Genomic DNA, 12,914 nt, shown 5'->3' with positions numbered 1-12,914 from the left:
AGATAGAGAAAGAGAGGAAAGAAGGTAACTAGACCTAGAAGGTAGTCCCTAGCAGCCCCTAACAACACTGAAGGTACAGTCTGCACATAGTTGGTCTTCTGAAAGGGATCTGGGCTCCAGCTAACCCAGAAGAAGAAACATAATTTTCTGTTTTGGTCAAGAGAGACCAATCAAGAGTTCCATAAGTGCTGTCACTCTTCTCACTGCTAGGCAAACTACACTTCACTCAGTTCTGATCTTAAGTAAGTTATTGGAACCAAGAAACAACCAGCAGCAACCTTTGCCAGCAACTCACTATTTTGGGCTAAGTGGGGGCAAAATTACTAGGAATATCTCAGAAACCAATGATACATTATCACACTCATTACAATCCACAACCTACTGGTTTGCTAGCACAATTCTTTTCCTAGCATCAACTACAATTTCATCTTAACTTGAAAGTCCCAAGAGGAACAACAAACCCTTGTTAACTTTGAGTAAAGGTTAAGAAAGAACAGGAAAGGTTAGGTAGAGTACACAGCTTTCCAGGCTACAGCTACACACAACCCACTCCCAACAGTCCTCTCCAGGGGAGATGGAAAGACCAGCCTCTATCAAAACATCACATAGGTTTTCTTTTCTTTTTTTCTTTTGAGTCAGAGTCTCACTCTGTCACCCAGACTAGAGTTCAGTGGCACACTCATGGCTCACCACAGCCTCGACCTCCTGCACTCAGGTGATCCTTCCACCTCAGCCTCCTGAGTAGCTGGGACTACAGACACGCACCACCATGCCTGGCTGATTTTCTTTTTTTTTTTTTGTAGATGTGAGGTCTTGCTATGCTGTCCAGATGAGTCTCGAATGCCTGGGCTCAAGCAATCTTCTGCCTCCACCTCCCAAAGTGCTGGGATTACAAGCATGAGTCACCGTGCCTAGCCAACACAGGTTTTCATTGTAAGTCTTGTATTTGATGGAAGAATCCCCCAATTAGGCGAAACCAGGTGATTTCTAGCTGCAATCAGCTACAACAAGAAATCAACCTGAGCTGATCTAGGCCCAAGAGGCATTCAGAGCCTTGCTGACACAGAAACTGCCCAGCAAGATGGAGCAAGAACAGTGGTATCTGGAGTCCTTTAGAATCCAAGGGCGCCCCAGGAGGTTGACACAGCTGACACATGGTAGACCCTGAGCCATGCTGACGTGACCAACCACTGCATAGGTGCTAATTTTTTTTGAGTTGGAGTCTCACTCTGTCGCCCAGGCTGAAGTGCAGTGCCACACTCACGACCACCCCAGTGTCAACCTGTTGGGTGCCGGTGATCCTACTACCTCAACCTTCCAAGTAGCTGGAACTATGGACACGTACCACCACGCCTGGCTAATTTTTTTATTTATTGTAGCGACAAGGTCTCCCCAAGTTTCCCAGGCTGGTCTCGAACCTGAAGTGAACGTTCAGGCAATCCTACTCACCTCAGTCTCCCAAAGTTCTGGGATTACAGGCTGAGCCACCAAGCCCGGCTAGCCTGGGGCTCACTTCTTATTTTTATTTTTTTATTTTTTTTTATTTTTGAGTTGCAGTCTCACTCTGTCACCCAGACTGGAGTGCAGCAGCCACTCCCGGTCATCGCAGCCTCGACCTGCTGGGCTCCGGTGATCCTCCCGCCTCAGCCTTCCGAGTAGCCGGAATTACAGGCATGCGCTACCACGCCCGGCTGATTTTTTGATTTATTGTAGAGATGAGGTCTCGCTGCCCAGGCGGGTCTCGAACCCGCGGGCTCAGGCAATCCACTCACCTCAGCCTCCCAAAGGCGCGGGATTACAGGCTGAGCCACCGAGCCCGGTGGTACTCACTTCTAAGACAGAAGGAGACCTCCAGAAAATATCTTAATGATCTGCATTATTCTGCAGCCCCAGTGTCTTCTCTCAACACCTCAGCTCACTCAGAAAAGTACCAGAGAGATAATCCAAGTCATACTTCTATGCTGTTGGTTGTAGAGTCAGGTTAGCCTGGAAAAAGCAGTGCTGGTCACAAAAGCATGAGTTGTTCCTGGGGAGAGTTCTAGTCACAGTGATATGTGAGGACACTTGGGTCTGGCTCTCCCAGGCCCTTCACGCCACTCACTGAAGCAATCTGCTCACCAGCAGGCTGCCTGCACGGGAAGGAAGTCGAGATCCTAAGCCAAAGGTCACTCACACCTGCCCTCCACGACCACCGCCTCATGCCGGTATCACCTTTGTGTAAGGGAGACCAACCTAAGTAAGTTACAAAAGGAAGAGAGCCCTGCTCCCACTGCATTCAGCATGAGGGCATCTCCCAATCATTCACTTGCGTACACTGTTTGAGTCCTGGCTGCTGCCCAGGCACTGCACTAGGTGCTGGGGCACAAAGGTGAGTGTGATGCCCTCACGGTCCATTTCTAGTCAGGAAGACGCAACCAGTGGGTGAAGGGGAGGCAGAGAGAGGACATGACAAAGTGTCACAGATGATGTGAGAAAAGACCACCCAGGGCTGTATGGAGATATCCAGGGAAGAAGTGAACCCTTTGTACTCGAATGGCCCCTCTGAGGGAACATAAAGAGATTGCTGGTGATTATACAGGACAAACGTATGCAAGTGCAAATTTTTAAAAAATGTTGTTTCCCTGAAGTTTTCCTTTCAAACTGCAAGAAAAAGCAAGTAAAGAGATGGAATATATACTGAGATCACTTGAGAAATGGTTTTCAGGAATCACGAGCACAGTCATTCACATTGCTTTAAACAATAGATTGGATGATAAATTACATATTATTAATGTGAGAGGGAGAAAACGAGACTGAATTGTCTACTCGAGTAGAAAAACACCAGGTGGAAGATGTCAAACAAATTACTAATGCACAACATGTACCAGGGAACCTGCAATGCATGTCAGTGACTGTTTCATATGTTACCACATGTTAGAAAAATGTAAGATACAAAATTTTGATTTTTTGGGTCATAAATAAGTTCCTCAATATCCAAAGTTCCATTATAAGGCAAATATCAGTACAACAAAATAATTGGTTCCAATGCTATACTACTTAATATGAAGTAATTCATTTTTCACTATTTCATAAAAAAGTGCAGTCAAGTTGCTGACAGGTGATCCGTGAGATATCTCTGAGTACAAAGGGGTAATTCTCTGTGAGTTCTTAAAAGATTTCATAAAGAAGCAGACACTTGAGTCATATCTTTAAATCTGAGAGATATTATTTGTCTTTTATTTTCCTTTTTTGAGTAGGGGTCTATCACCCAGGCTGAAGTATACAGTGGCACCAACACAGCTCACCACAGCCTCGACTTTCTAGGGTCAAGTGATCCTCCTGCCCCAGCCTCTTAAGTAGCTGGGGCTACAGGCATGCATCACCACACCCAGCTAATTTTTTTATTTTTTGTAGAGACGAGGTCTCCCTATGTTGTCCAGGCTGGTCTCGAACTTTTGGGCTCATGCAATCCTCCCAACTTGGCCTCTCAAAGTGATGGGATTACAGACATGAGCCACCGCACCCACCTTAATTGTCTTTAAAGCTGAAGATAACAAGGCAGGGCAGGCAGAAGGAGAGATTCTAGGAATGGGAAGTGGTCTGGGGAATGGGAAGTGGTCTGGGTGAAGGCAAATGGTATGACGTGCAGCGCAACAAAGGAACTTACTGGGCGTGGCTCCCGTAGAGTGTGGAGGGTGGGAATGGAGGAAAAGCGGGGGCACCCCCCTTTTCAGAGGATAGTTGAATGGCAAGACAGTCACAGGACGCTGCAGGCACAAAGTGTAAGGACCCAGATGAGCAGTGAATAGAGCAACAACAAAAAGGTCATGATGACAGAAAGTGTGAGGAAAAAGACTCCCTGGGTCCTTTGTCACCTCTTCAATATAAGATGACACAGAAAGGAGAGGTATCAAGGGAGATGCCTAGTTTTTATGCCCTTAGTGACTGGGTAGATGGGGACACAGCAAGGGGCAGGGGTGGAAATAACAAGTTTAGTTTCGGCAACGCGGAATTTGAGACACCAATGGGCCATTCGGTGGTGACGTTCAGTGGTCAGGGAGTCCAGGGTGCCAAGCCCAGAAAGGTCTTCACAGAGATGTGGATCTGAAAGTCCCCAGAGTCTACCTTCACAGCAGTGAAGCTGAGGGGACAGATGGTCCTCACCAAGGGGATGGATGGCATTCGCCGAGGGAATGGATGGCGCTCGCCAGGCAGAACACAGTTTGGCATGAAAAGGACCAAGGAGAGAACCCAGGAAATGCTAGTGCATGAGGGGTGCAGCAGAGGGGCCCCCTTGAGGGAGGTGCCCTTCTTTTTATAGAGAAGTAAAAGTCAGAGAGGTACAAGGAAATCAAAACAGAGTAATGTCACTGAAGTCATGCAATACAAAAGTACATTACCTAGGTAACAAGACCAAATTTGCATTATTGCTGCCTTTACCTTGTAAATAAAGGACTTTGGTATTTGCAAAGAGTTACATCAAGTACAGGAAATATGACACACATCCACACATCCATTTGCTCATGGTGAAAATTCTTTGGCACCTGCTTACGTCAGGTGTGCACTAAGTCTTAGAGATAAAGACACACAAGACCTTGAGTCCATGAAGACACGAGACAGCTAGGGCGCAAAGCTCTGCAGCCCGCCATGCCAGATGGATGCTGGCGGAAATAGCACGGCTGATGTCAGGCACGGGTGCCAAGTGGATTCTGAGTCATCTGAGTCCATGCATTCACCAAACTTTGCAACTTAAACACTGAAAACACCCCAAACCACCATTTGCCTCTTACAAAAAAGGCAGAGGTCCTTGCCCATTCACAGAGAAAGACAGATGTGTTTCAGGTATGCAGGAGAAGAGGAACCATGTGTATCTGTGGACAGAACATAGAACCCTGCCCGGCCAGGAGAGAGGCTTGGTGAATCAGTGAGGCACCCTTTCACCTTAGTGCCCCTTAATCTCAGGGAGCCCTTGGGTGCTGCTGGCCCCTCTCCGAGGCACAAGCTCAGATAGGATGACCCATGGGAACCAACTCCCACTCAGGCTGGCCCCAGGGACCCGAGAGGAGAAGGCAGTTCCAGACAGTCCCTGAGATCCACCAAGTCACGAAATCACCCAAGTTCCACAGAGGTGGAATGGTGTCTGGGCACACAGAGTTCCTGCAGCAGCCAGAGTACACTGGCATGTCCTGGAGAGGACAGAGCACTGGGGAAGCCGAGCTTGATAGTGCCCAGGGCTGCAACCCCCAGCCACAAGAGCCTTGCATTACACCAGGACCTGTATCCCTGTAAAAGGAGACTGCCCTTAGCATTCTTTCTAAAGGAGACATGAAATAAAAGGATGTTCTGGAAGAACAGGAGACCAGCTAGGAAAGAGTGTAGGCTGGTGACATCCGAATGCTTATTTACAAAGCTGATTGAAACAGGCATCCTGCCCTGGGTGCCAAGTGCCTATACACGGCCCCCTTCCATTCCGCCCTCAGCCCGAGCACCAGCTGCCAACGTGGGTAAATATATCCCGCCCCCTCCCAATTGAGAAGCCGGCTTCCCACCTGGGAGGGCCTCTCCATCAGGGCATCTACACTGTAACGAGTTTGAGGAGCTCTTTGTCCCCACCAGACAGCAATCAGCGTTTGCTTCCTGCCTGCCCTGTGCTCAGTGCCCAGGCAGCCCTGATGCTCAGATGCAGCAGAGCCCCTGGCCAGCACAATCGTAAATAGTGATAACCAAAGGACAAATTCAAGTTCAGAGGTCTATTTGTATCTGGCAAACGCACCCTTGTCTATTTCTCATCACATTCCTTGTGGAAATTAACAGGTTGGGGTGAGATCCAGCAATTAGAGAAATCTAACATGTGATGTGGCCAACAAGGACTCTATGTAGCAGCTGGGCGGAGAGAGAGGTGCAATATCCCTAGGTATAGCTGGGCTCCTCCATTTGGACCCAGAGTCAATTTATTTGATGCCCTCATTCAGATGGGTGCCAGGCCCTATGCATCCACCGAGGGCAAGGTACCACAGTAGGGGCCACAGTGACCTCAGGCTCAGTGTCCTTTCTCAATTATTTTTGAGTTGGAGTCTCACTCTGTCACCGAGGCTAGAGCACAGTGGCATGCTCATGGCCACTGAAGCCTCAACCTGCTGGGATCAGGTGATCTTTCTGCCTCAGCCCGCTAAGTAGCTGGAACCACAGGTACACGCCCCCACGCCTGGTTAGTTTTTTGATTCATTGTAGAGACAAGGTCTCATCAAGTTGCCCAGGCTGGTCTCAAACCCCTGGGCCCAGGCAATCCTCTTACCTCCACCTCCCAAAGTATAGGATTATAGGCATGAGCCACCATACTGGCTGCCTTTCTCCTTTAATCAACAAATATAGGCAAGCGCAGTGGCTCACACTTGTAATCCCAGCACTTTGAGAGGCCAAAGAGAGAGGACTGCTTGAGCCTAGGAGTTTGAGACCAGCCTAGGCAACATAGTGAGACCTTGTCACTACAGAAAATTTAAAAACTAGCCAACTGTGGTGCCCATGCCTGTAGTCCCAGCTACTCGGGAGTCTGAGGTGGAAGGATCGCCTGAACCCAGGAGGTTGAGGCTGTGGTTAGCCATGATTGTGCCACTGCACTCCAGCCTGGGTGACAGAGTAACACCCTGAATTTTTAAAAAAAAAAAATTTCTGGAGAAGGACAACAGGCCAGGCAGGCTCTCATGGAAGATGCCTGCTCCCTGCTCTTTCGCACGCCTACAACTCCCCACAGGCAACAGGGTCCATGAGAGGATCCAGGAATGAGCCATCTTGTAATTAGTTTTTTTCCTGAACTCTGCATCAGTACATACCCCATCAGGGCCACTGTCAGCCAAGTCGCTGGCAACTCCAAATCCTTTACAATTAAAAGGCAAATCCTGTGTTAAAGTAGCATCCTGGGTACCAATTTAAAAATAGAAACATTAAGAAATGTTAAAGTTAAGGTGGCCTCGCCCACACAGCTCGTAATCTGAATTCAAAGTGTACATGGTGACATCTTCTTTCAAAGCCTGCCCAGTGCAGTTAATATGCAAACACGTGGATTCTGCCATTTATTTCTCTTGTCACTCAAGAAGCACCTGTGAATCCAGGTGACACTCTGATAGGCACAAAGAGGATTCTTTGGGAATGAGTAGCATTGAGAAGCCTGGGGGGAGGCTTAGAACATGTGGTGGGGTCCTTGTCGGCATCCCACCTACAGCTCGATCCTTAAGGAAGCCTGACTCCCCTCAGCAAGCAACTACAACCTTGGCCCATCTAGCTGTTACCATCCCATCACCCTAGTTCTGCTGGCTTCTTCCTCCTTTCTCCAGGGAGCTAGAGAACAGGCAACAAACTTCTTCCCAGTCCCTGGACAACCACCCACAGCCTGCAGCAGACGCTGGAGACACCAGGAAGCTCCTGGATGTGAGGAGGGACGAGGAAGGGCCACCCTGCCTTTCTCAGACTCCTGGGGGCAGATGAATGATGCTTCCTAGAAAAAGCGACCTAAGAAACACTCCACCCCAAGGTCTGAGAATGCCTCTCAAGTTCTCAGAAATAGGCCGGGCGAGGTGGCTCAAGCCTGTAATCCCAGCACTTTGGGAGGCTGAGGCAAGAGGAGTATCTGAGCCCAGGGGTTCGAGACCAGCCTGGGCAATTTGGTGAGACCTCGTCTCTACAATATACCAAAAAGTTCACAGGGGGTGGTAGCGTGTCCCTGTAGTTCCAGCTACTTGGAAGGTTGAGGCAGAAGGATCGCCTAAGCCCAGCAGGTCATCACTGGGATGGCCATGAGCGTGCCACTGTGGGTGACAGAGTGAGACTCTGACTCAAAAAAAAAAAAAAAAATTCTCAGAAATGGAAATGAAACACATTAATAAGCCAGGTACGGTGGCTCACATCTGTAATCTCAGCACTTTGGGAGGCAGAGGCAAAAGGATTGCCTGAGCCTACGGGTTCAAGACCAGCCTGGGCAACATGGCAAGACCTCATCTCAAACAAAAAAAAATTAGCTAGGCATGGTGGCACATGCCTGTAGTTTCCAGCTACTTGGGAGGCTGAGGTGGAAGGATCGCCTGAGCCCAGCAGGTCGAGCCTACGGTGGCCATGTGCATACCACTGCACTCCAGCCTGATGACAGAATGAGACTCCAACTCAAAAAAGAAAAAAAAAAGATATTAATAAAGTAAATTTAAAATCTAGAGATAATATAGATTCCTGTGACCAAAAACAAGACATGCAAAGGGACGGGAGAACATTTGTTTTCCTCTCTACGGTACAATAAGACTTTCTTCTGTGTGTGAGAAATGAACGATGACAGTTGATATGATTTGAATATGTCCCCTACAATTCATGAGTTGGAAACTTAACACTCACAACAGTGTTGGGAGGTGGGGCCTCGTGGGAGGCGTTTAGGTGGTGAGAGCTCTACCCTCATGATAGATGAATGCCATTATGTAAAAGGCTCTCGGGAATGGGTCACTCTCTTCCACTCTTTGTCCTTCCACCTCCATCATGCGAGGAAGCAGCACCCCAGGTGCTGTCTTGGAATCAGAATCCCCATTCCTGTGGGCACCCTGTTACTGGACTTTCCAGCTGCCAGAATGGTGAGCTCGTAAATCTGTTTATAAATTACCCAGTCTCTGATACTCTGTCTTGGCAGCACGAATGAACTCAAATGGCAGTCACAACATCAGAAAAGGCGCTGCTTAATCTGTAGACTTAGGAGTCATTTGAAACAGACTGAAAGGATGGGGCATAGGAAGGAAAAGTTGTTTCTGAACTAATGTTTTTCATGCTTCAAAGAATATATCACAGCACACTGATTCCCAATCCTGTCAGATCAAAAGTCTCCATTTTTATAATATAGCCTTTTACTACTCTGAGAAAAAAATCATACTTACTATAATTTACCCACACGTATAATTTCATGAAAAGCAGTATACTGCCCTAATAGGAACACAAGAAGAAAAAGCAAATGGAAGGTAATTTGTAATAAAAACCATGTGTTTCAACATGTAAATGGCAGCAGAGCCACTCTATTAGCCATGACAAAGCTGTTACCACTGGCTCTACAGAGAATCACTGCGATCTCATCACAAGTGTTTCCAGAGGCCAATGCCACTGTGTCTTGGTGATGTTGCCGTCAGTGACATGACTTTCTAAAAAGGTAAACACTCTTGGCATAGTTTTGAACAAAACTAAGGACACAGTTTCCTTGATTTATTGGGTCGGTGCATTTCTAGGACATTCAAAGTACCCTATAGCTCTGGGGGAAAAATAATTTGCACTGATTTGTAAAATAGAGCTAGTTCTTGGATCAGATAATTACACGCATGCTTTTTCACCTCTACTAAGGTCCAGCAGAACCTTGAATGCATCAATCATGTCCCAACCGTCCCCCACATCATTAAGGTACTAAAAACAGAATCACAAACTTCCAAAGCATCACCTGGTGGGCAGCACCACCTCCTCTGAGAACCGCCTCTGTCTCTCCTCAAGTCAAGGACCTCAACTTTACCTCAAGTGGCGTCAAAGGATACAAAATGTACTCCCAAAACACCCAGCCCAGAGCAGGGGCCCAGTGAATATTAGGTTCCCTCAGTTCTTGGAGAAATATAAAATATACTATCACAATTAAAAATACATGGTTGGACGCAGTGGTTCACACCTGTAACCCCAGCACTTTGGAGGCCGAGGCTAGAGAATTGCTTGCACTCAGGAGTTTGAAACCAGCCTGGGCAATACAGTGAAACCTTATCTCTACCAAAAAAATTTCAAAACTAGCCAGGTATGGTGGCATGCATTTGTAGTTCCAGTTACTTGGGAGGCTGAGCAGAAGGATCACCCAAGCCCATAAGGTTGAGGCCGTATTGAGCCATGACCATGCCACTGCACCCCAGCCTGGGTGAAAGAGGGAGGCCCTGACCACACACACACAGTGGTCAGATAAACGATAAAGTATCATTTGGGATTCTCAGGCTCAAAAATGTTTTAGTTGATTAAATTAATCCTTAGAAACCCTTCTGATAAGAAAACTAGGAAAGGATAATCTTCTATGAAAAAGACTAAGAAAAAATCTAAAAAATAGTATCAAAGAAGTTACAAGCGAACAATAAATAGTTTAATTAAGTTTTCAACTATGTAACTCATGGTGGCATTAGAGTTATATGTTTTTAACATTTAATACTTACATTCCACTATCTACTCACGTCCAGATAAAATAACATACTTTGCTTGAACTATGCTCTTAATCTATTCAATTATTTCAGTTTCTCTATTCTATTTCTCAGAATTTCCACCAAGCAATTCCACTGATGAACAGCTTGTAGAGAATCAAACTATTTTAGTTCAGAAAAGAAACAGAAATTATCCCATCCAATTCCTCTATTTCATGTATCTTTCGTGTTTTTTTTTTAAGTACAAATGCAATTTTAAGAAAAGATAAAAATTTTGGTAAATCAAAGCTGCCAGTTGAGGAATAGCAACATTATGTAAATACAAAAGTAAGAATTTTTCCAATTCTCCAGGCTTTACCCATGACTATAAAATGTTGCATTAATTTACAAGGCACAGTTATCAGAACTCAAAGCGCCCACTGAAATTAAGTTCATTTTGGAAAGAAAAGCTTAGAATCTCTTCTTTTAAATTGAAATTTGCAAACTCTGTATAGATATGCATATTTTTAACTAGCTCAGATTTTCCTAAATTTTACATATACTTCTACTTAAAAAGTCAATGGTTTGTGACACCTTTCATTAATGACATCTGCTGTGCTCTGTCATTCAGGCAAATATTTCTCATCATCAATCAGTGAAAGAGAATAAAATAAAAGAATTTAAATGAAATAATAGAAATAATAGATGGACTATAGGGCGAGAGAAAAAAATAACTCTGGGTTGACCACACGTGAAGGTGAGTCAAGTCTTAAACTGCATCATTAACAAAAAGCTCATCATTTAATATTCGTACTTCTAACAGATTTTTTAAAAAACCAACCTAATGTTTTGACCATATCAGGGACCATTTTTTACTGTTGCTATTCTTGAGCCAAAGAAAGTCAAAGCAGCAGTTTGAATATAATGATTATTAGGCTTGTAGGGAAATAAATTCTATCCAAGTACAGCATAAATACCATGCCAGAAAAATGTAAATTGCATAAATCTTCTAAGTCCACTTAACCTGAGGTCATACTACAATTGGTGGTGTTCTTGACAATGCAAGCTACCACTGGTGATAACCAGAGAGCAGTAAATGCTGGTGTTAAATGTTTCTTAATAGCAGGCTGGCACAATTTGATTTTGTGACAAATGTCCTTGGAGTCTGAAAGAAAACTCAGAGGAACAGGAATATGGCACACGTTACAGGGTAGAAATGTACCAAGCTGACTACAACATGAAGGCCTTCTTCAGAGCCATGGAAGAAGTCTTCAGATCAACCCACACCCTCCTTCTACAGGCAGTCTCTGGCTGTGACCAAAGCAGCGTGCTTAGCCTAAACAAAGGCAGTGTAGGGCCTCTCATGGGACCTTCTCAGGGCCCCCCTTAAAAAAAATCCACAGTCAATAACAAGAGATTTAGCAACCAAGGTGTTGGTATTACCAGACACTGACATTCCCCAGAGCTGGGAGGACACCCAAATGACAAGCTTAATTACTGTCAGAGACATAAAACAGACAATGCTATATTTCAAACACTTAAATAATTTTTTTATTATTATTATTTTTTAGTACCCACCATCCATCCCCCAGAGAGGGCCTTGCTCTGTTGCCCAGGCTGGAGTGCAGTGGTGTAATCATAGCCTACTACGGCTTTGAACTCCCAGGCTCAAGTGATCCTCTTGCCTCAGCCCCCATCTCAAGTAGCTCAGACTACAAGTTGCCACCATGCCCAGCTAATTTGTTGTTGCTGTTGTTATAGAGATGTGGTCATGGTCTTGCTATATTGCTTTGGCTGATCTTGAAGTACGGCCTTAAGCAATCTTCCTGCCTTGGTCTCTCAGAGTGCTGGGATTGCAGGCATGAGTCACCAAGCCAGTCTTAAAGAATTTTAATAAAGTAGAACTTAAATTCAAAACCCTTAGCGATTGGGTTCATTGGAGTTCTACTTAAAGGCCCTAAGAAGAAACCTACAAAAAGTACACAGAAGATTCGATTAGGGAATGTTGCAACGGAAAAAAGAAAACATGAGTAAGAACTCTTTCCAGTTGGTGCTACGGTTCTATTGGCTTAAAAGAAGGCACAATGGAATATTATTCAGTGATAAAGAGGAATAAAGTACTGACTCATGCTACAATATGAATGAACCTGGAAAACACTGTGCTAAGTGAAAGAAGCCAGACATGATAGTCTAAATATTGTACAATTCTATTTGTATGAAAAGTTCAGTATAGGCAAATCCCTAGGAGCAAAAAGCAGAATAGTGGTTGCCAGGAGATAGGGGGAGGAGAAAATGAGTGACTTCTGATGGGCATGAGGCTTCTTTTTTGAGGGGATAAAAATGTTGGGGAATTAGCAGTAATGGCTTCACAACTTCAATATATTGAGAACTACTAAAGAGTATATACTGTGAAGGTGAATTGCATGGTATGTAGATTCTATTCAATTTTTTAAAAACAGGATAAAAATGTCAGGGCAGATTTTACAGGAGAAACATTAGAATTAAGCCGGGTGCGGTGGCTCATGCCTGTAATATCAGTACTTTGGGAGGCGGAGGCAAGAGGATCACCTGAGCCCAGGGATTCGAGACCAGCCTGGGCAACTTGGCAAGACCTCGCCCCTACAATAAATCAAAAATTAGCTGGGCATGGTGGCACATGCCTGTAGTTCCAGCTACTTGGACAGCTGAGGCAGAAGGATCACCTGAGTCCAGCAGGTTAGGGGTGCAGAGGCTGTGAACGCGCCGTTGTACTCTAGCCTGGGCAACACAGTGAGACTC

At 45.4% G+C, this 12,914-nt stretch overlaps 1 protein-coding gene across 1 annotated transcript in view; it reads right to left on the bottom strand.

The window, feature by feature from the left end:
- TIAM2 (T-cell lymphoma invasion and metastasis 2) overlaps positions 1–12,914 on the bottom strand; it is a 130,354-nt gene that overhangs the window by 42,473 nt on the left and 74,967 nt on the right. The gene's annotated exons all lie outside the window — the stretch shown is intronic.

This window comes from Carlito syrichta, unplaced genomic scaffold (genome assembly GCF_000164805.1).
Source record: "Carlito syrichta isolate Samal-C Ts95f unplaced genomic scaffold, Tarsius_syrichta-2.0.1 Scaffold305681, whole genome shotgun sequence".
NCBI classification, from domain to species: Eukaryota; Metazoa; Chordata; class Mammalia; order Primates; family Tarsiidae; genus Carlito; species Carlito syrichta.
This window is presented reverse-complemented; position numbering and strand designations above follow the sequence as displayed.